The sequence below is a fragment of the Triticum urartu genome, chromosome 7A (genome assembly GCF_056163025.1).
Source record: "Triticum urartu cultivar PI428250 chromosome 7A, HENAU_Tu73, whole genome shotgun sequence".
NCBI lineage: Eukaryota > Viridiplantae > Streptophyta > Magnoliopsida > Poales > Poaceae > Triticum > Triticum urartu.
Genome location: NC_141879.1, coordinates 635,403,175 through 635,423,322, shown reverse-complemented (window position 1 = coordinate 635,423,322; position 20,148 = coordinate 635,403,175). Strand labels below are relative to the sequence as shown.

The following is a 20,148-nucleotide window of genomic DNA, read 5'->3' as shown; positions in this document are numbered from 1 at the left end:
AAGCCCAACCTTCATTTCTCAAGCCCGAGCCCGGCTCAAAGCCCAAAATACTCCATGTTTTCAAGACTGAGCTCGGCCCAAAATCAAGGCTGAAGCCCAAAAGCAAACCCGGCCGAAGCCCAAAGGCCAGGCCCAAATACAGAAAAATTGAAGCCCTTTCAAGCTGCACCCAACCCAGCCCAGGTTTTCCGGGCCGGGCTGCCCATGCCCGGGTTTACCTGTGACGGTAGAAAGGTGTTGCGCCGAAGTGGTCAAATTCCTTACCGCCAAAAGGGTCAAATCCCAAAAATTTTGCAAACTAGGGTTAGATCTCGAACAAGTAAATCAAAAGGGTCAGAACATGAAATTTAGACCAACAGACTCCAGCACAGTCAGGATCCTATACAAAGCCCCATAGGCCTATCCGACGAAAACAAAACCCATAGGCCTTGCTTGGTTCCAGGGGAACTAATTCCCTACTGAAACCAATCAACTGGTGATTGTGTCCCTCCACTTGTCACCCAATCGGTAGGGGATGAATCCCTTCATTCCACTTGCAATAAGTTAATTTGGAATGAAAAAACACACATATAGTAATTGTTCTTCACACAACAGCAACAATTCTCAATTTTGTGCAGAGGGGAACATACATAACAAATTGGTATGGTATATTCATATAAGATATTGGATTCTTACCAATACTGGAACTAAGAGCATAGGATGGAAAGCCAATTTATGTACAGCCATGCTTACAAATGTCAAAATAAGATGATTACAATAAATGAACCAAGAGCTTCTATTAAGGCGACTGCTAGGCGCCCGTGCGCCGGCTGAAAATTCGGCCGGTCACCCTGCAGCCGTGCAATTGGAGCGCTCTGCACTGCTGGATGTGTCCCTGCTCCCTTCGTTCTCCTCTCGCACAGCCTCCTTCGCGCGTCCGTGCGTGCTCAAGCAGCACCCCCACCCTCGCCCCCCGCCCCCATCTCACCCCACGACGCCGTCCAACACCCCCGTAGTTGTAACATCGCCACCGTCGCCGTGGCCATGGGGTCGTCCAGCTCCTCCGCAAGGGGTGCCGCCATGCCTGCGAGGGCACCACCATGGCCTTATTCATCGAACTCCGTCACAAGAGCACTGCCATGCAGGTTGTAGCTCCCGCCGGACGTAGCACCTCGCCATGGGCGCGCGACCTGGAAACACCGTCGGCTTGCCGCTGCTCGCCGGTTGCGACACCGGCGCCCAGGTCCACCCCTCCTATGCAGCAAAATCGACTTCCGGACGCAGCAAAAAAGAGCACCGGTTCCAGCATCCGTCGCAGCTCCATTGATGCACAGAAAGAATGCAGTGTGCATCAACGGCTCGTCGCTATAGCTCTTTCTCGCTGGTCTCTGGTTGGATCTTCTCAAGTATATGGTTGAAGCTTATGTGTCAACGATTCCAGCTTTTCTCATTCCACACTCGCCGGTTGAAGCTTTTTGAATCACCGGCTGAAACTTTTTACTAACAGTGGCCGGCGATCTAGTCCCGTCGTCTCCGATTGAAGCTTTCGGCAACACCGGATGTAGCTTTTGACGTCGATGGTTGTAGCTTTTTGTGTAGCCGGTTGCAACATCGTAGGTTGTGTTCGCTTTTGCGTCGTAGATTGCAAGCATCTGGCCATAGCAGCACGGCTGCAACGGAGCAGGGAGAAGAGGTGGGCAATGGCTCTGCTACCAGGATAGGGAGGAGCTTGGACAGGAGCCGCAGTAGTGGAGAAGCTCTCTCCGTGTAAACTGTAAAGATGGGGGAAGGGAAAGCAACGAAGACGGAGGTGGAAGACGAAGGGTGGACGATGGGAGGAGAAAAGGGAACAGACAAGGGTGTCCCCGCGGAACACGTGTCGCATGCGGTTTGGTTGTTTCCCAACACATGACCAGACCTCCGGCCCAAACTCGGCCGGCTGGCCGGCTGGAAGCGTTTTCCTTCTATTAATGTGGTGCTATCTTGTAGCCTCTTGGTACAGTTGTCGCCGACTTGTATCTGGTAATTGGAACCTCCAACATGTTAGTCAAACCTAGATCAATGGAAATACATAAAGCAGAGCTTATATCCTAGTACCATAATTGCAGAGTCTCTTATCAAGATGAGCATATTTGGTTAATGTTGAAAGCCAAGAGAGATGCGGCAAATGGCACATCCAGATACTATATGCAAAAAAAACCGTGCAACCAAGAGGAGAATCCCTCAGGAACCTGTTTAAAATCACACACACAGCTGAAAAAACTAAGTGCGGCTGGGGATTCCAGCCCAGACCAAACTACAAAGGTTCTGGGCAAAGGAGGACACTTGCAGAACATCCTATGGTCTAAGAATCTTAACCCGGCTGAAGAAAGTTCATAACAATAAAAAAGTAGAAGAGCTAAGCTGTCTTAAGCCTCAGAAAGCCGCAAAAATATCATCATTTCGAATCTGACGGTAATTCCAACGTAAAGCTAATCATCATAGGCTCCATTTGCGTTCTAGATAGAAAACAGGGCCCTAAACATCCTTGGGCCAAAAACTCAAAGAAACAGGGTGTATCATCAGAATAAAATGCCTTCTCATTCACAGGAAAATAAGCACTGTGTCAGAAGGTGTCCTAAGATTGTTTGAAGGTTTCATCCTCTGATACAGACCAGATCAATAAAAACTAGACCAAATGAAAAAAAAATGTGGTGGATTCAGATGCAAGAATGACATCACATGGGCGGCTGTGTTGGATTATGCATCAATACCTCATGATCCAAACAGATTTTGCAGACTGGAAGGTAAGAACAAGCAAATGGTCAATAACTGACAAGAGTAGAAACACCCAGAGTTGCTCAGTGGTGGCAATATTTAATTGGTTCGATTCTGCCGGTGATGTCGTCAATGCTTTCAGAAGAGGGAGCTTGTTATCCTCATCGCAACTACGTGCTCCAGAACAAACAAACAAAAACAAAAAACAGAAATGAATGAGACGGATTAGGTGAAAATAACAATGAACGGCATATTAAAAATAAGAACAAATTAAGAATCCAAAGAAACAAGTATGGTTTGTTAGTGCTCAGATTCTATGGGTGTATAGGAGTCATTCACAGGGATCTCCCATCAGTACGAGGAATGTTTTATAATCACTGCACCATGAAAGGTTTAAAATGCTTGAAAAAAGACTAAACTGGAATTTGGGGGCGAGCGTAACCCAAGATCCATCAGACGGATATGTGCTCTAAGCGCCACCTGAATACCTCTCGGGAGCTTTGTAAAGTCGGATCCACCAAGAGAACGGCAGTCAGGCAATGGGACAAAGCTCCCCGAATCAAATAAACAGAACATGAACACATGAACAAACAGAAGTACAGAAAATTGATCAACTTGTCTGTGTGGCAAGTTACTAATGAAGCACCTCCAGTAGTAACGAGGCGCTATCAGCGAAACTCCCAGACATCAGTTTTGGCCTCCCATGAATCAGAAGAACAGCTAAGCAAGTTAATCCGGGATTATGAAGGCCACGGACAAAAATGAAAAACAGAAGCCATACAATCATAGAAAAACAAAGATAATATTCAAAATGTTCAAGAACCAATCCAACACCCAGCAAAAGATGTGGAGGGTGAGACACGGTGGAGGCTCTAGATCAGTGTACGCCCGCAACGGAACCACCATGAAACACAAAATCCACCAGGTTCTCTCAAAGGCGACCATCTGTTGACAAGTCTTATGAAACAAAACGAAGAGGAAAATACAAACGCAAACTAATGTAGAAAAGAAGAATGAATTGCCACAACAGTGCACTAGTGAAAGAAAGAGGCGACATAAATTATCTACGCCAAATATTCTAATCATCTGTAGAAAGCTATTTCATGGAGAAGAAAACCTCCCTAGATAACAAAAGGAAAACATAACAGAAGAGCCAAATCAACTCCTAGGGAAAAAACAAGTCTCAAATAGACGAATCCCTCAGATCTCATAGCTATTGGCCATCACAGATGACACAATCAATAACTAGTTTTAACCACAAACTACAAATCAGTAGAAATAAAGACTACAATGGATTGGAGCAAAAACTAATTCAAGCCATAATCTTTGGTACTAAATGTTGTTCTTCATCTGGACAATGCTGCTCAAGCTAGATACCACAAACAAAGCTACTCAAACAGGTCAATAGTAAACCCCGCTTTTTTATATTTCTTAGAGCAGTTTCTATTTATGTTTTCAGATTTTTATTCCATCAGTTTTTTTGAAGGCAAAAAGGACTGCAACTCTGAACTGACTATCATCACACATTGAACATGAGTGAATCTGGTGTCGTTATTTAACTCCCATCTCATAGGACCAAGAGACAAAGCTGATGACAACACACAATCTGCGAGTTTTTCAGCCTCTTCCGCAAATCAGAGGTACTTGTGAGAGGATAGTTAAACTCGGCAAAAATAAATACACAAACATTTCATTTACCAATTAAAAAAAGCAGAAAACAACATGAAAACAGGAAGAAAAGTTTCATGATCATCAAAAACCTCAGACTTACCCATGAATGTCATATGGATACAGCGCCTCCAGGTAGGTTCATCCTGTAAACAGGATCCTGGAGCCATCTGCACCTCCAAATGTTGGGTGTGGCATCATTGGCAATTCAGATGGTGTTTCAGAAGAATTTACATGCTGAGAAGAATTTACATGCTGACAGAGAATTTGTGGAAGAGACCAAGGTAATCAATCATAAATCTTCAGATATCTACCATTGGAGAACACAGCTTTTCTAAGTGCAAAATGGCTCAGATCTTATATAACAAAATTTTCAGTCATGAATTCTCAGAAGCAGAACTGGCATGTTTGCTGAAAGTGTTAATCATCACGGCCATGGCAGAACCAGAACACATAAATCTTCAGATATCTACCATTGGAGAACACAGCTTTCCTAAGTGCAAAATGGCTCAGATCTTATATAACAAAATTTTCAGTCATGAATTCTCAGCAGCAGAACTGGCATGTTTGCTGAAAGTGTTAATCATCACGGCCATGGCAGAACCAGAACACACAAATCTAAGAGAAGAAGATTTGATTGGCTCATATTAAGAAATTCAACCATGTTTTCCCTTGCACTTCATGGATTAATCAGAAGCGCGGGTAAGATTCAAATCACTGCCATCAATCAAATTTAATACACAAGTAATGAAGAAATTGTGCAGAAAATAGACTAGAAAAAGTGGTTCCAAGCAGGTGTGGCATCAGATAATAAGAGGAGTTTTGTAAACATATCAAAGATTCAGTGTTTAGCATACAATATTTCACCTCATTTGTCACCCTAAGCCACAAGAAGATTGATAAAATTTGAAATAGCAGAGACAAATAGAGAGATAAAATGAATGGCAACAGATAACAAGTGGAGATACATTAAACCACATGGAATTTTCCATTGACTGTAGGATATGCAAGCAGGAAGAATCAAAAGAATTCAAAGCTTAGTTGAAACGGAGAATCTCGGTTAGACCATTTGAATCAGAGCAATGGCATATGCTGCAAAACGATTGGTAAGTAAACCATCCCACTATCCTCACCCGATCTGTCCCAAAGACTGGAGTCAAGTAATAAACTGAACCCCATCTGTCTATGAGGAAGAATTCGAGCTAAGGCACAAATTTAAGAATGATCTTTGTTTTCTCTCTGATGCTATCCACAAGGGTAAGCACAGATGATGCAGACATATCAACATGGCATCGGTTCAGACCGCCCGTCTGCTTGTACTCTCTTCATCGATAAAGGTTTCAGGCCAGGTCACTAGAAAACAATAACACAATATGAAATGACAGTAAACACAAGATAATTTTTAAACAAAGCACAATCAAAAGAGATAAAAATCCTCTCTTCCATTCCATTTACAAATCAGGACAAAAAAACAATACAAACAGAGCAACAGGGGTTGAGATTGTTGAGCAAGATGGATCAGATTTCTGGCTTGGAATCCTCTGATAAAGGATTACAGTTGCGCACAGTATAATCAATGTCGATCATTTGGGGAAAGGATCCTCACTTCCATTCAACTTCAAAAAAAATGAAACAAAGCCCAATCAGAAAGTTAAAATAGAACAAAACAAAAGAAGGTGCATCAGATCTCTGGTTTGGAATCCTGTTATAACGGATTACATTTGTGCACAGTATAGTTAGAAAGGACGCTAAAGTCCATTCAGTTTTCTTAGTAAAATAAAAACAAAATTGAAAAAACATGGTGGCAGAGATAACAAAGATGGATCAGATTTCTGGCTTGGAATCCTCTGGTAAAGGATTACAGTTGCGCACAGTATAATCATAGTCGATCATTTGGGGAAAGGATCCTCACTTCCATTCAATTTACCAATCAAATGAGAAAAATAAAGGTCAAGTATAAGAGAGAAAAGGGAGATAGAACTGTCATGCCAGATGGATCAGATTTCTGGCTTGGAATCCTCTGATAAAGGATTGCAGTTGCGCACAGTATAATCATAGTCGATCATTTGGGGAAAGGATCCTCACTTCCATTCAATTTACAAATCAAATAAGAAACACAAAGGTCAAGTATAAGAGAGAAAAAAAGTGGATAGAAGCTGTCGGGCGTGATGGATCAGATTTCTGGCTTGGAATCCTCTGATAAAGGATTACATTTGCGCACAGTATAATCATAGTCGATCAGCTGGGGAAAGGATCCTCACTTCCATCTAAATCAAGAACCCAGTCTCAAAAACCAAGAGAGAAAGTAAGGACCATGTAATCATATTGATGATGTCCATCAGATCTCCTAGCTAATATGGCCCTAAAACAATTTTAAAAAAATTCTTGGCTAACAGGTCCAATTGATTATGTCCATCAGATCTCCTAGCTAATATGGCCCTAGGACTATTTTGAAAAATCTTTGGCTGACGAGAAGACAGTACAGTGCAACCTCTGCTAACAGAAACAAAACTTAGAGCAGTCAAACTGGAACAAATCAAACTCATCAGACACATAATTTATACTATAAATAGCGGAACAAATGAGGTTGAGCAAAGATGAAATGGGCTACGAGGCTCTAATGGTCGGCATCCCTCGGATCTCATAGCTATGGCCATCACGGATGAACTTTAAAGTAAACTAGTTTTAGCCACAAGCCACATGTACAAAGAAATATACTAAAATGGCTTGAAGCTAAAACTAACCAACCATTCATCTTCGGTACTGAAATATTTTCTTCATTGGGACACTGACTGCTACTTGAGCTAGATACAACATATAAAGGTACTCGGCAGGACAAACCAAAGGAGAAGAAAGTATTATGTACTCATATTGACGGTGTCCCTCAGATCTCATAGCTAATATGGCCATCATCGACGACCCTAAACAGGTTTTAGCCCCAAGCCATAAGCTCACCAAAAACGGCGAGACATGATGGCTTGAGGCTAAAACCAGTCATCAGTCGTCTTTGGACCTGAATTTCATCTTCACAGGGATGTCAATCGACCACAACAACACTGCATAAACTGAGGGATTCGATGCTAAGTCGAACGCGAGTACGCACAGGAAAAACAACAGCCGAAAACATGCGTTCAAGGTAAAGATCTACCGGGGTTGAGCCGAATGAGATCGATACAGATCGGTGGGAGCTCGGCTCCCGTTTCACCGATCTTACTTGAACGAAGAAAGTTGCACCGCTGCGGCAGCCGCTGCAGGTCAGGCGGCCGCTGCCAGGCTACCCCGACCCAGGTCCGGGTATCCGGTGGACGACGGCGGCGGAGACGTGGCCGCAGCTCGTCCCTGGTAACCAGAGCACGAGCGAAACTGGGCGAGAGGAGGCGGCGGCGTGGCGAGGCGAGGCGGGCGAAGGTGCGTGGCGGCGGCAGTCGGGGGGCGCAAGGAGCAGGTGGGAGGTGAGGCCGGCCTGATTAGGGTTCCGCTCCCTTCCTTTTGTAGCCGGCTCGACGTGAACCCTGGGCATAAGGCCTGCACGGTAATGTTGTGAGGCCCGGCCCGTTAAAAGCGGCACGTTATTTGCGTGGCATCCACGGCCCACGGGAGCCCTGTAGTATATGTCGTGGGGCATACGGCCTCCCCCTAAAAAAATCACACGGTGTCTCTCTCGTAGCGAGCAAAGCTCACGCTCGCTAGGCCCACAAATACAATAAACGGAAAAGCTATTTTTCTGCCGATTGGCAGTTAGCGATAGGCACGTACGATCCCGTTTCCCGCGATCCCTTTTTTCCCGTTCGCTGATCCCTTTTTTTCCCGCGAGATTCAGTGTTGCGTGGAAAAAAAATGCTGCAGCAGCGTTTCGAACTCTGGTCTTCTACTATCTACTACTAACTCAAACAGGTCAACCAACTGGGCTAGCATTAATTCTAGTGCACTTCGACGCAACTGAACATTTTCATCCTTCTTTCTTACGCATTGGGAAAAAGCATTATATCTTCTGATTTTTCATTTTTCACTGGTGTGTCATGTACTGACTATAGTGGGAGAGGCATACATGTTTACATCAATTTTAAATACATTTAAAAAAGTGTTTCACGAGCGGATTAAACTAATGATTTAAGGACCGCCAATCTGATCAATTACGTATAAACATTGTGGTAGTTCTGACCGGGGAAAAAGTTGTTGACAACACACCCTGGATTTATTATTTTGTAAATAACATGATAATTTACGAAAGGTGGACCAGATAACTTACGCACGCACCCAGGGCCTGGTAACTTTTGATTGATGTATTCTTTTTGTCAAAACATACCCCGTTAACTTCTATGTAAATAGCATGGTAATTCACACACCACCGACTTGGTAACTTGCACAAAAATACCGTGATAACTCCTGTCTGAAAAAAAATTATAAACATACTCCCAATAAATTTTTGTGTAAATGTCATAGCATGCCACGCCGCCCCGCAAGTCGCGAAACTGTTAAGTACCATACATTATGTTTTCCGACAGTCCCTATCGACTCGACATGTGTCGGGTGAGATGCTCACGGTTGCGATGGAGCTCCCAATTGCTCGTCCCCCCCCCCCCCCGGGGGGGGAGACTTGCTATTCAACTATGCATGCATCACCATCACCGCTCGTGCACCCCGACAACTTCTGTGATAAGTAGTATGACAACAGACACGTCACATATTCGATAACTTAGATATAAACACCACGCAACTTTAACCAAAGGAAAAGGTTGTTATAACCAAAGTAACTTTAACACACGGGAGGTTAAATAGTTCCCCGAGTAACTCTATAAACTCTATATGTAAATAGCATGATAATTTACGCACCGTAAACATGATAACTAACATACAAATATCGTGATAACTTTGACCCCGAGAAAGAAGTTGTCGAAAACACCCCCCCCCCCCCCCCGTTTAATTTTTTATGTTAATTGCATGATAATTTAGTCACCACAGTTCCGGTAACTTGCGTTCAAACACAATGATAACTTTGAACAGGAAAAAAAGTATTGAAAAGGTACCCTGTAATTTCTGTGTAAATAGCATGTTAATTTACACACTGCAGACATGATAATTTATATACAACAGTGTGGTAAGTTTGACCTGGAGGAAAGTTGTTGGAAACATACCTAATAAATTTTGTGTAAATAGCATGATACTTTACTCAAAATGAATTTCATAGCTTACGTACGAACATCATGATAACTTTGACCCAGGGGGAAACTGTTGTTGAAAACAAGGGGGAGTGGGTTGTTGTTGAAAACACACCTCTGATAACTTCTATGTAAATAACATGATAATATATTGCTATCCGAGTTGATAACTCACGTACAAACATCAGGCTAACTTTTGACTAGGTGTCCCGATAACTTCTGTGCAAATAACATGATAATACATGGACGCTGATAACTCAGGTACAAATACCGTTGTAACTTTTGGCCCCGAAATAAAATTTGTTGAAAAAAGATACCCCCGATAATTTCTGTGTAAATAATATGGTAATATACGCATATCAGAGCTGATAACTCACGTACGAAGACCACGGTAACTTTCACTCGTTTTTTCTTTCAAGAAGACATAACCTTGATACCTTTTTGTGTAAATAATATCGTAATAGTCGACCACAGACCGCGGTAACTTTGATCCGGGGAGAATAAATTGAAAAACATACCCTCAATAACCTCAGCGTAAATGCCATGGTATTCTACGCATCATAGACCTAAGCACTGCACGGTCTGGCACCTACCTAAACCAGTCTAGCCAGGCACAATGCGCATTTTTTTGTCTTATGTGGGGTCATGCCATGTTGGCATGTGGGCCTCACCTCATGGCCCAAGGACGACATCGATCGTAGACGGTGGGTATTGGATAATTTACTTATAATACCATGGTAAATTTTGACTCATGCAAAAAAAGTAGTTGAAACATACCCTTGATAACATCAGTGTAACATCATGATAAATTACACACTATGAGCATGATAACTTTTGGCCTGAAAAAAAGTCGTCGAAACATACCAACATGGGATCTTGTTTCGATGCTCTCGTCGTGGCAAATTTTTACATGAAAACGGATTTTAAATCAAAGCGACGATTTGAGCTACAAAACATTTTAAAGTTTCAAAATAGGGAGAATCTTTTGCTGACATGCATACATGAAATCATTAATCAAGACATGTGTTTTCTCTGCCACCACCCATAGAATTAGCTAGTAAAGTTACATGCATGCATGTTTAGGTAGGAAGAAGTAGGCGTATGGATCTGTTGCTTATCTTCCGGTCAGTCGGAAGTTAGCACAGTCCTACAATAAAATTTTGCAAATTTGAAAACATTTCACGACTTTGAAAATTGTTTTTAAAAAATCAAGAAATAAAAATGTTGTTGGCTAAAAAATGTTCTGGACTTTAAAAATGTTCACTGGCTAAAGTTTTTTTTGCCTACTTAAAAGATGTTCCTGGATTAACAGGAAGACGATTAAAAAAAGGAAATGAAAAGGGGAATGTAAGAAAGAAAACCAGAAAACCCCGTTGAAACAAGCAAGAAAAAAAATTGTAGAGTCATCCCAAAACTGGAAGGAAGGTTTCAGAAGTTTCCTAAATCGCTTGAAGAAAACCGTATGTAGATATATATTCGTTATACTAGAGAAATTTGTTTGCGGCTACAGCTACATTAGCACTAAACGGGTCAACCCAATTGGCTTCTCCGGGTAGCAAACGCTATGGTATCGCTTGCAGTGAACAATACTTAGCATTTGTGGTATCGCACTGCTGGGGCTGGCTACACGTATTGTATTGCAATATTGGCGCCCAAGAAGCAAGAGTGGAAGTGCTACACAATTGTGTATCTCTTTTCAAGGCGTCAATGGATGATGATTTGGAGGACGGCATGTTATTCATTTTCCTTGTGGGGGCCAGAAGGAGGCTATTTCCGTACCCCTAAGAAATTAGACATAATTTTTCTATAAGGTTGTGTTTGTAAAGACTTGTGATATTTTTTTCAAGAAAAGCCATCATGGCGAAATTAATTTATTTGATATAATGGTTACTTAGAAAAAACTAAAAAAGTAGAAATGGAAGCTTTCGTAGCAAGCTCATGAACCACTATATTGACCTCTCTATTACAATGATCAACAAGCACATTATCAAATCCATAAATAAGGATTTGCAATCAGCATACGTTGATGCTGCTGAAGTAACCGAGAAACCTTCATCCTTCATAGTTTGAACCACATGAAGACAATCACTATGAATAGTGAAAGAATTAGTACCCATGTGTTGTCCTAGAAGGAGACCTTCTCTTAGCGCAAAGGCTTCCGCCACTGCAGCATCAACAACACGAGGAAGACAAAGTTGGAAACATGCAATGCAAGCTCCAAGATGATCCCTAATAATGACTCCAGCTTCTCCATCTCATGTGTCATTTGTAAAAGAAGCATTAACATTAATCAAGATCTTCCCTTCCAAAGGCTTCTTCCAACGTTCCCTGTTCTTAACTTATTTTCTAGCATTTGCATTTTATAGTCTGTAGCCATCGGGACTAGCACGTTTGGCTACTAATTACAAAAAGTCCAAAATTTCTAAAAGAAATGGAAGTAACTTTTTGTACTCGTATAAAAAGTGTTGTCAAGGAATAACTTTCATGGTACAATTCACACTTTTTGTCCTTGATTTTTTTGCCTCAAATTCGACATGAGTATTGTACGCGTATAAAATGTCAATTTTATTCAAACAAAGTTTTACAATTTTTTGACTTTCTTTGTAATTACTATTTTTTCATATCAGGTGTATACACAATCAAGAAGCAAAGCATAATTTCCATAGCCAGCGTCACAATGGTGATCGTTGAGCGTGCAAAATATATGACTTTAGGCCTTTCCACACACAAAAGGATGTGTGCAGATAGATAAACATTTTTTTTTGTAAATAGGCATAAGGCCATATATTAAGCATCATAAATCCTTACAAAAATACTCTTGTAAGAAAAATACATTCAAAATCTTAGAGGTGTCGAAGTCTTCTTCCTCCTGCATCCATCGGCAGCGCACCATGAGCATAGCTCGATGCCGTCTTTTGGCCTCCACCGAGATTCACTCATCTTGATACATCTGCTCGTGTTGTTTGCACTCCGCCGATGCTTACTTTTTCATTTGCTGACTGTTCTCTTTTCTACTATTAGCACTGGGCACTAGAAAGTCATTTGCTTACCGCGCCAGGCCTAATGAGTAATGAACATCGACAAATAGAGGATGGCATTATCTTCTTGGAAAAGCAATGGATTCTGGTATCCTCTTGTTAAAAATGCTCCTGTGCAATAAAAATATCTACTTTGAACGTTTTTACTTCACAAACAAACTTTAGACAAAATCTATGGACCTTATTTTCAGAGACGAAGAAAAAACTGAAAAGAGAAATGGGCCAGCCTATATATATACTAGAAGAACGCCCGTGCGTTGCAACGGGGCCACATTAATTTTAAGAGTTCAATATCAATTATGTTAATATTACATTCAATATTCTCATACATATTAAGTGACATTGACGGCCTTTTTTACTATCAAATTCTCACACACACACACCCTACTAGTGCAGAACCGGGCAATAGCACCGGTTCGTAAGGCCCTTTAGTGCCGGTTTGGTAACCGGTGCTAAAGTGTAGGCACTAAAGCCCCCTCCCTTTAGTACCGGTTCAACACGAACCGGTGCTAAAGGGCAACCACGTGGCACGAGCCAGCTTCGGGGGCAGGGAGCCCTTTAGTACCGGTTGGTGTCACCAACCGGTATTAAAAGGTTGGGGGTGGGTTTATGATTTCTTTTTCATTTAATTTTGTATTTGGAGAAATTGTGTGTATATATATACACACAATTTCTCCAAATTGGTGCCTTCGGAGCCAGTGGCATTAGCCTAGCTAATTGGTGCCTTCGGAGCACGATAACAATTGGAAGTGGTTCATGTGGGCGGTAGCGAGTAATAGTATTCTCCTTTGGGATCTATGACCTGGTCGAGCAAAAATCCCGCTATTTCCTCTTGAATTGCTTCTATGCGGTCCTGTGCTAGGAGCTTGTCCCGCACCTCTTTGAACTGTTAAGAAGGAGATCAATATGCATGTGTATTAGTTGTGTGACTAGATATCGATAATGGTGTAAAAATTGTGAATGGTGTTCTGACAATCGATATCGTACCCACTCCTGTCTTTGAGGTTTGCTCCTTTCGGACGCCATCATGCGAATGTTCTCGCAAACGTAGTATGCACATAGATCATTCCCCGGCGCCTGCTTCAGGGCCTTTACGAGAATGGAATTTGATCATATAATAATTAATCAAGAATGATAATTAAAGAGATGGCAGCTAGCTAGTACTACTTAATTACTTACCTTGGGTTGATACCATTTCAGATTTTGTTTCCATGAGCCTGGAGTGGCCCTGATGAACTTTGCCCAAGCCCTGCCCGCCGACAAAGAAAATGAATAAATGGGTTATTAAATAGTTATTATCAGGAAATGACGAACTAATTAAATAGGCCGAGATATAGTTAATAATGATTGAAATTACCTGTTGACTATCCCCTTCACGATGGTGTAGTTACTTGCTTTCTTAAGTAGTGAGTCTAGTACTTCAACTGTTCCTTCATCAACTTTAATGATTAACAAGATCCAGTGAATTCTGCATGCACACACGTTTGCATGTCTTAATTAAGCGGGCATATGTAAGCAAAAATATGTAGCTACCTAGTAGGGAAAAACAGAATTTATAGTACAAGACAGTGTGACTCACTGGAAGTTGTAAGAAAGTAGTATATCTTCATTGTATTTGAGTTCCTTGAAGAACTATAACATGCTTTCCTCTATACTTTTTTCATGATATGGATCTATTTTCCATGTGTATTCATTAATGGTATTTGGGTCAACGAACCCAATGCCATAGCGTTCACCTTTTTTCATTTCATAAATCTTTATCCTGTATAATACCACAGAAAAGAATATAGTGAGGATAATTATAGGTAATGATTGATCAAAATGATCACTACAGCTAGCTTGAGACTTAAATTACAGAAAGAAATCACTTACAGACAATAGCAACTGACGATAGATTTCTTGAGTGCGTCTTGATTTGTATAGCTGAAATAGTTCTGAATACTCAACGGCCACAGCTTTCTCATGGTAGTAATGATCCTTGTTGACATTCACCATGAGGGACTCTCGATTGGAAATCTTGGTAATGTCCATGTACCATTGATGCAATTCATACATTCTCGTTGGTAGCTTATGGACCTCCTCTGGCTCGACCAAAGGTTGGCCCCGGGCATATTTCCGTTTTATTTCCTTCTCTCTAGTCGGAGACATGGGCTCGATATCGAGGAGTTGTCCAACAGTGATTCCGATCGATTCAGCCTGCGCAATATGCTCCTCGGTTATTACCACATCGCCCACCCCGGAAACGTTAACGGTTTGCCCACAATAATATTGGACGCGCCTACTCTCATGTGTTGTTGGCACAACAAGTGGGGGATTGATTGCACCGCCTGTTCTCCCAGCTGGGGAACGGTTTTACCGCTCCTTTTGCCAGCTGATTTGCTTGAGCTCGAGCTCGCTTCTTTCTGTAGACGTGCTCGATTTAACTTCTTGATGTGGCGCTCATAGTCTGTGTCAACAGGCTTGGGAGCTAGTGCTCTAGCCATACGAGTGAAGTGGTCAATCTTTTCCACAGGCACTTTCTCCCTTGGTGGCGGTGGCGGTTTCGGTGCAAAATGGGCTTCCACCTCGGCCTTCAATATGGCTACGTTTTCCTCCTCAGACTTGTTGTAAGGCCTCTGCGGAAGAGGCGCGAGGCTTGGACCATATTGAAATCGCTTGCCTCCGCCTGTACCTCCAGTACTACCTCGACTTGTACCGCTACGCACCATAGCTAAGGCGGCTCTCTTCCGTGATTGCTAAGGCGGCGAAGACGGCTGACGTGGCTGAGTTGGAGGAGGAGAAGTGGCCTGAAGCTGTGCCGGACTTGGCGGAGGAGTGGCCTGAAGCTGTGCGGGACTTGGAGGAGGAGTGGCCTGACGCTTTGCCAGACTTGGAGGAGGAGGAGTGGCCTGAAGCTGTGCCGGACTTGGAGGAGGAGTGGCCTGACACGTTGGTGGACTTGGAGGAGCGGGAGTCTGCTCACTCGGTGGCGGACTGCGATGAGGAGTCGGATGACGCGGTGTCGGTGGCCTTCGAAAGATGATGCAATCCTTTCTCCATAGGATGATACGATGGTTGGCCTCTCCTAGTGTGTGCTCATCGTCACCTCCAGGAATGTCAAGCTCTAGCCCCGAATATTGGTCCACCACCTCATCAACCAAGACACGAGCATAGCCCGCTGGAATCGGGTTGCAATGGAAGGTTGCCTCGGGGGGATTTGTAAAAGCAAGGGCGTCCGCCACCTTCATGGATATGTTCTTCATTTTGAAGTGTAGCTCGCAGTTAGTGTTCTCCATGATGTCATCCACCGGGTAGCTATCCAGCAATGCGTCGCCCGGGGCGGAACCCACGCTGCTTCTCGGCATGGATGGGACGGTGCTATCCAATGGTGGATCATCCGCTAGCTGCTGAGACCCCCTTTGCTGGCTAAGTGAGTCGATCTGCTCCTGCTGCCGCTGGAATTTGACTGCCAAGTCCGCGTGCGCTGATTCTAGGCCTTGAAGGCGTTCATAGTCTAGCTTCCTCTGCTCCTCCTCCATCTTCCTCTTCTTGTCCTCCGCAATCTTCTTTCTCGCACGGGTTCTGTAGTCGGTGTTCCAGTCCGAAAACCCCTCATACCACGGAATAGCGCCCATGCCTCGTGTTCTTCCCGGGTGCTCAGGATTTCCCAGGGCACGCGTAAGCTCGTCGTTCTCTCTGTTGGGCTCGAACAACCCCGATCGAGCCTCTTCTATTGCAACAAGTAGCTTATCTTCGGCTCCGTCCAGACATGCCTTCTTCGAAAATTTGCTTGTCTTCGGGTCCAACTCCCCCCCATGCGCATAGAACCAAGTCCTGCACCTTGGGGGGCAGCTCAATGTTTCTGGAGTGACACCTGTGTTGGGGAACGTAGTAATTTCAAAAAAATTCCTACGCACACGCAAGATCATGGTGATGCATAGCAACGAGAGGGGAGAGTGTTGTCTACGTACCCGCGTAGACCGGCAACGGAAGTGTTGACACAACGTAGAGGAAGTAGTCGTACGTCTTCCCGATCCGACCGATCCAAGTACCGAACGTACGGCACCTCCGAGTTCTGCACACGTTCAACTCGGTGACATCCCTCGAGTTCCGATCCAGCAAAACGTTGAGGGAGAGTTTCGTCAGCACGACGGCATGTGATACGTCTCCAACGTATCTATAATTTTTTATTACTCCATGCTACTTTATCTACTGTTTTGGACTATATTGGGCTTTATTTCCACTTTTATATTATTTTTGGGACTAACCTATTAACCGGAGGCCCAGCCCAGAATTGCTGTTTTTTGCCTATTTCAGTATTTCGAGGAAACAGAATATCAAACGGAGTCCAAACGGAATGAAACCTTCGGGAACGTGATCTTCTCACCGAACGTGATCTAGGAGACTTGGACCCTACTCCAAGAAGTTTCCGGGGAGGTCACGAGGGTGGAGGGCGCCCCCCCTGGGCGCGCCCCCCTGCCTCGTGGGCCCCTCGGAGCTCCACCGACGTGCTCCTTCCTCCTATATATACCTACGTACCCCCATTAGACCAAAGAGGGAGCCAAAAATCTAATTCCACCGCCGCAACTTCCTGTATCCACGAGATCCCATCTTGGGGCCTGTTCCGGAGCTCCGCCGGAGAAGGCATCCATCACGGAGGGAGCCAAAAATTGCCATGATCTAAAATAATGAATTTTCCATGTTACCTACACTTAAATTACCATAGTCTAATTAATAAAATTTCCATAGAGTAAGTGAAAAAATTATCATGGTCTAAACTAATGAAATTGCCATGCAGTCTAAAATAAAATCAACATGATCTGATTTATAAATTTACATGGTCTAACCAAAAAAATTGCCATGCTATCTACAAAAACCACCATGGTCTAAGTAATTAAATTTTCACGCTACCCACAATAGAACTATCATGGTCTAAATAATTAAAATTGGCATGGACACATGGCAAATTTGGAAAATGATGCATACAATTAAAATTATCGTGTAGTTTGGTGTTTAAAACCTTGCAAGATAAATCAAAACAAATTGTAGTGATGACCATCTGTGCCTAGCGCGAAATTTTTGCCATGTGCACTTTTTCTTTGCCATGTACCCTTTTTTTGCATTTTTTTGACACCTGGCAAAAAGAGAAGCGAAAACAAAAGACTGTTATTCAAACAGAGGTCTCTCAGGTGGAGTCGTGAGGTGCTACTAGATCATGATAGGCGCGCGTTGCGGCGCCCGTTCATTTTTTTGATAGAATGACTGGGAATTCGATACATATATGATGGAATGAAACACACACAACCAACTCCCAAAAAATTTAAGGACAAACTCTGAACTGCATATAATCAAATAAGATAGAAGACATAACAATAATTTCTAAGTCATTCGGCAGCCAGGTTACCACCTAGTATTCACTAAAATGAAACAAGTTTAATAATCCTAACAAAGGAATGTGAAACCTCTTTTACAGGTAACGATTCCCATAGGCCGGAGATGGAAACATGCAACAATGGGTTTCTGTCTCATCAGCACATATTGAATAGTACACCTATAAACTGGTCATTTTTTGTGAGAATACATGTAATCCCCTTCGTCAAATAGAAGGCATTTAAAAAGCTGCCCAACAATAGTGTGAGAATACTATAACTAATCTTCCAACCAGCTCGAGCCGGTCATGATGCATGCCTGTTTTTGTCGCTATGATGTAAAGATCGGCAAAAATAAAGAAAACTGGGAATATTTGGGTGCCTGCCATTCTTAGCAGCAAGACTATATATAGTTCCCGAACCATATAGTTGAAGTTGGAACTGTTTTACCTAAATTAAATAACCTCCAACCAATTCAAGCCGTATCAACTGAAAGCACACAAAATACATTTTCGAATGAAATATTTTGCCTGATCCATGAATAGGTTAAATAACTTCTCAATTAGGCCCAGGTGACCAGACAGTATGCTTGAGTACGTGCACCTGCATTAGTCAAACAAACACACGAATTTAGATTCACAAGACCAATTTGCTCAACAAACAAAACAATGTCTAAATACTCTTAACTTGGTAGCCATGGATAAACACGTGAAAATAGGCCAGACCAGACCGATGAAGGGATGGCCCATAGAAAGAAAGCACAAATCTCCAAATTTCTGCCGACTCAATTTATTAAATAACTGATGCAGCTAGACAGACATACCTCTCAACGCTCCTACCATAGCCTCTATAAGCTGGAATTATAGGAGTGTTGGTTAATTTCACATGTCGCACACTGTTATTCCTAGCTGTTATATTTCCTCAATGCTGCAACAACACCACACCATGCAGATATAATTTCATTATTCCTTGCAGGAAGAGATAATATTTGACTGTTCAGACATCACATAAAATAAACATATGTAAAGGTAAAAGACTGCATATGTACTGGAAATGTGCCGCTTGAACTATATTGAATCAATCATCGCTTCAGGTCATCAAGCTCAGAGAAACGCCTCTGCACCATAACACATAAGTAACTAATAAAATGTCTGGCTTGATCAGAGGAAGGATGGCCTAAATAGCTCACAAAATAAACGATAGAGCTTGATGGAAATAATATTTCATTTAATTTGAAAAGAAGTTAAAATCGGGAAGCAGCTTCGGTCATAGTAATAGTTTAAGCTGTATATTCAATCATCCATAATGACAGAATGGACGGAATGGGGATTTTAGTTATGAACACAATATATATACATACATGAGAAAAATCATATAACCGGTGATAACTTAGTGAGGAGCCAATCATGAAACCAGTGAATTAGTATGAAAATATTGAATTTGCAACAATTTAGAAAGAGGTACACCAGCCAAGGAAAAACATCCTAAAAGCGAAAGCTGACCTTACATTGGAGATACATTTTGCATAGCAAAGAAAAATAGATCTACTGATCTCCACTTCAGTTCTTTTTTTCTTATAAACGTGTCCATTGACACATTTTTCTTTTAATGCATGAAAGAAGCAGAGCGATATATAACATATATCGAAGATCAAAATGCTGGAGAGAGAGAAAGAAAAACAAATACTTCGATGCATCCCCAGTATACTTTTCAATCAAAACAAGCAGCTCTTACATAAAAAATGATTCTATTGACCAATCTGCAACTATGTAGTGAGTTGGTAATAAATTATTTGGAGTACAGAAACAGTCATACTTTTTGCTACAGATGTATCAGAAATATATGTCCTCACAAACGTCCTGAAATCTGATTGACATTGACCAAATCGAAAAGATAGATCAGAAAGCCATGTCTGATTTGTGAGCGGTGAGGATTGCAGGGTTAGAATATCTAAATATTTAGGAGGGAAGATAAGTACCTGACGATAATGGTGAACACTGACATCATATTTTTCACAGCATATCGGCAATTCATCGAACAATTCAAGTGCAAAGGTTAGAGCGCCATCTCAACAGAAAGAAATTGGAGGAATATATGGTACTTGTAGATTGCCCCGGCAGGTTAGCATGGTCTATACCTTAAATCGCAGCGACTGTACATGTATATCGGAGGGGTCGGGTGTATACATCCACCTGCTGC

The 20,148-nt window shown here is 42.4% G+C and overlaps 1 long non-coding RNA gene, 15 other non-coding genes and 1 pseudogene across 16 annotated transcripts; all 17 read right to left on the bottom strand.

Annotated features, from left to right (window-relative positions):
• Positions 1-626: 626 nt before the first annotated feature.
• Positions 627-7,915, bottom strand: LOC147960912 (uncharacterized). The gene is made up of 2 exons (XR_015609625.1): positions 7,553-7,915; positions 627-6,020 (listed from the first exon to the last, which is right to left on the bottom strand). It is a non-coding gene; the product is annotated as an uncharacterized LOC147960912 (long non-coding RNA).
• LOC125531733 (small nucleolar RNA Z112) lies at positions 2,198-2,343 on the bottom strand (annotated as a pseudogene).
• LOC125531735 (small nucleolar RNA snoR77Y) lies at positions 2,387-2,467 on the bottom strand. The gene has a single exon (XR_007293481.1). It is a non-coding gene; the product is annotated as a small nucleolar RNA snoR77Y (small nucleolar RNA).
• On the bottom strand, positions 2,534-2,630 carry LOC125531734 (small nucleolar RNA snoR31/Z110/Z27). Its single transcript, XR_007293480.1, has one exon. It is a non-coding gene; the product is annotated as a small nucleolar RNA snoR31/Z110/Z27 (small nucleolar RNA).
• On the bottom strand, positions 2,816-2,911 carry LOC125531728 (small nucleolar RNA R30/Z108). Its single transcript, XR_007293475.1, has one exon. It is a non-coding gene; the product is annotated as a small nucleolar RNA R30/Z108 (small nucleolar RNA).
• On the bottom strand, positions 3,039-3,123 carry LOC125531738 (small nucleolar RNA snoR8a). Its single transcript, XR_007293484.1, has one exon. It is a non-coding gene; the product is annotated as a small nucleolar RNA snoR8a (small nucleolar RNA).
• On the bottom strand, positions 3,354-3,477 carry LOC125531737 (small nucleolar RNA snoR83). Its single transcript, XR_007293483.1, has one exon. It is a non-coding gene; the product is annotated as a small nucleolar RNA snoR83 (small nucleolar RNA).
• LOC125531736 (small nucleolar RNA snoR97) lies at positions 4,275-4,379 on the bottom strand. Its single transcript, XR_007293482.1, has one exon. It is a non-coding gene; the product is annotated as a small nucleolar RNA snoR97 (small nucleolar RNA).
• LOC125531731 (small nucleolar RNA Z278) lies at positions 4,495-4,609 on the bottom strand. The gene has a single exon (XR_007293478.1). It is a non-coding gene; the product is annotated as a small nucleolar RNA Z278 (small nucleolar RNA).
• Positions 4,748-4,843, bottom strand: LOC125531739 (small nucleolar RNA Z223). Its single transcript, XR_007293485.1, has one exon. It is a non-coding gene; the product is annotated as a small nucleolar RNA Z223 (small nucleolar RNA).
• LOC125531741 (small nucleolar RNA Z223) lies at positions 4,907-5,002 on the bottom strand. The gene has a single exon (XR_007293487.1). It is a non-coding gene; the product is annotated as a small nucleolar RNA Z223 (small nucleolar RNA).
• On the bottom strand, positions 5,043-5,127 carry LOC125531740 (small nucleolar RNA U36a). The gene has a single exon (XR_007293486.1). It is a non-coding gene; the product is annotated as a small nucleolar RNA U36a (small nucleolar RNA).
• LOC125531732 (small nucleolar RNA R16) lies at positions 5,201-5,284 on the bottom strand. The gene has a single exon (XR_007293479.1). It is a non-coding gene; the product is annotated as a small nucleolar RNA R16 (small nucleolar RNA).
• LOC125531729 (small nucleolar RNA Z103) lies at positions 5,918-6,016 on the bottom strand. The gene has a single exon (XR_007293476.1). It is a non-coding gene; the product is annotated as a small nucleolar RNA Z103 (small nucleolar RNA).
• LOC125531730 (small nucleolar RNA Z103) lies at positions 6,224-6,322 on the bottom strand. Its single transcript, XR_007293477.1, has one exon. It is a non-coding gene; the product is annotated as a small nucleolar RNA Z103 (small nucleolar RNA).
• Positions 6,397-6,495, bottom strand: LOC125531743 (small nucleolar RNA Z103). Its single transcript, XR_007293489.1, has one exon. It is a non-coding gene; the product is annotated as a small nucleolar RNA Z103 (small nucleolar RNA).
• Positions 6,573-6,671, bottom strand: LOC125531742 (small nucleolar RNA Z103). The gene has a single exon (XR_007293488.1). It is a non-coding gene; the product is annotated as a small nucleolar RNA Z103 (small nucleolar RNA).
• Positions 7,916-20,148: the final 12,233 nt, after the last annotated feature.